The sequence below is a fragment of the Mercurialis annua genome, linkage group LG6 (assembly GCF_937616625.2).
Source record: "Mercurialis annua linkage group LG6, ddMerAnnu1.2, whole genome shotgun sequence".
In the NCBI taxonomy this organism is placed as follows: domain Eukaryota; kingdom Viridiplantae; phylum Streptophyta; class Magnoliopsida; order Malpighiales; family Euphorbiaceae; genus Mercurialis; species Mercurialis annua.
Window position 1 is genome coordinate 16290001 of NC_065575.1, and position 2500 is coordinate 16292500.

Sequence of the window (2500 nt, forward strand, 5' to 3'; positions counted from 1 at the left end):
GATTCGGAAAAACTTTTCTCGCACGATACCGCTCCGGAACGTCGAGTGGACCACTGGGAGGCTCTCCGTGAAGTTTGGTCGTATTCGGATGCGTGTCGTACCGCTTACGACTTTTCGGCCGCGTGCCGGAATCGCAAGGTCCCGAGCGTTTTTTGATTCGGCAAAACTTTTCTCACACGATACCGCTACGGCACGTCGAGTGGACCACTGGAAGGCTCTCCAAGAAGTTTGGTCGTATTCGGATGCGCATTTTATGCTTTATGAAATTTTCGGCCCATTCCGCGTGGCGGAAACTGCGGCAAAATCCCACAAAATGATAGTGTCCCGAGAAAAATAAAATTGGAAGCAAAATGTCTCGGACAATAATTTGCCAGTAGTTAATATACATTGAAAGAGGATTTTACAAACAAGTTTGGTTATTTTTGGACATATATTTTATCCGTTATGAATTTCCAAAGGTAAAATGATTAAAAAATTAAAAAAAATACCTCCGGGGCTCGAAAATTTTTGGTATTTTTTATTATGCGGGTTTGGATTCATATAAACATATTTCCAAAATTTCAGATCGAAATTCCATGCCGATTTTTAAAAATGGCGGGGGGTCTCTGGGCACATGTGATGTCTCCTCCTGCCAGTCCAACAAAAGTCCTAAGAGCTCTTTAGGGGGGTGCACCATTCCTCACCCCCGCGGGCTTGCCGCAAGCCCTCGTCCGCGGTGCAAGCGGCGCGCGCTATGCGAAAAATGCTGGAAATTGCGGAAAAATCCCTGCCTGGAATAATTGCGAAAAATCCCTGCCTGGAATAATTACGTAAATGCCCCTGCCGGAAAAATTACGGAAATGCCCCTGCCGGAAAAATTGCGGAAAATGCTCGGAATTGCGGAAAATCCCCCCCCGTGCATTTTTATATATATAATGACCGGGTGCGGGTGCGGGACCGGGTGCGGGTGCGGGCACTCGGCAGCTCGGCGCGAGACGCGAGCGCGTGTGTGGCCTCAAGCGTCCCTCCGAAGGCCCTCGCAAGTCCCTCGCATGTCCCTCGACAGTCCCATCGGCAGCCCTTCGGCAGCGCATCGGCAGCCCATCGGCAGCCCCTCGGCAGCCCTTCGGCAGCCTTTGGGCATCGGCAGCCCTTCGGCAGCCTTTGGGCAGCCTCTCGGCAGCCCTTCGGCAGCCTTTCGGCAGCCTCTCGGCAGCCCTTCGGCAGCCCCTCGGCAGCCCTTCGGCAGCCCCTCGGCAGCCTCTCGGCAGCCCTTCGGCAGCCCCTCGGCAGCCCTTCGGCATGCCTTGCATAGATTCCCCAGCAGCATGAACCTCGGCTGGTTTTGCTACCCAGCAGAATTAACCTCTGTTGGGTGTAAAAATGCATATGTCTTGCCTCGAACAATATTTATACATTAGTTAATATATATTAAATAAGGAATTTAGAAAGAAGTTTGGTGATTTTTGGAAATATATTTTACCGGTTATGAATTTCCGAAGGTAAAATGATAAATAAATAAAATAAAATACTTTCGGGGCTCGAAAAATTCTGATATTTATTATTATGCAGGTTCGGATATATATAAACATATTTCCAAAATTTCAGATCAAAATTCCATGCCGATTTTTAAAAATGGGGGGGGGGGGGGTTGCTGGGCACATGTGATGTTTCCTCCTGGCAGTCCAAAAAAAGTCCTAAGAGCTCTTTAGGGGGGTGCACTATGCCTCACCTCCCTGCACCAACTGCCGAAGGCTTTTGGTGCGCGCCTTTTGGCGCACCTATGGCACTGACGAGGGAAGGAAAAAAAACTCGTCGACCCGTTCCGGTGTTGGAAAAAATAATTTCGGTTTCGTGGGGGCCCGGCCCCCCGTGTGGGCTGTTGGTGATTTTTTGACGGTAACTAAGGCAAGCTTTTGTCGAAATGATTCTCGGTGAATGTATAGCTTATGATGTGCCGTTGTATGCTATTGTTCCGACGATGGATTCGACGTTGAGGCGGGTGAGTTGCTCTACGCATTGCGGCGGGCATCGAACTTGCCTATCGCGTCAACTCGGTTTTTCTGAGGGTACTGTTCCACCAATGAAGTCTACTGAGGTGGACCGGATGCTGAGGCGGGCTCTCGGTTAGCATGTAGAATTTTTAGTGGCCACGTCTTGTTGGGGAGGGCATAATTATTCATTCATTTTGAAATTGCCCGAGCCGACGGCACGCACGTGCGATCATGTCGAATTCAAGCAGCACCCATCCTCCCGATTGCATCCGGTCAGTGAAAATGTTGCAGTTGTTCCTTTGTATGCTTTTCCGAGGGTGCTCTTCCGCCAATGAAGTTTGCTGAGGCGGATCCGATGCTGAGGGGGCTCTCCGTGCACGGCCGTATTTTCAAATGCCACCAGTTTAGCCGGCTCGGGCTTTACAGATCCCACGGATTTGTAATGCCCGAGCCGACGACGCGCACGTGCGTTCATGCGAATTGCGGCCGTCACCCATCCTTCCGATTGCATCATGATTGTTGTCCCG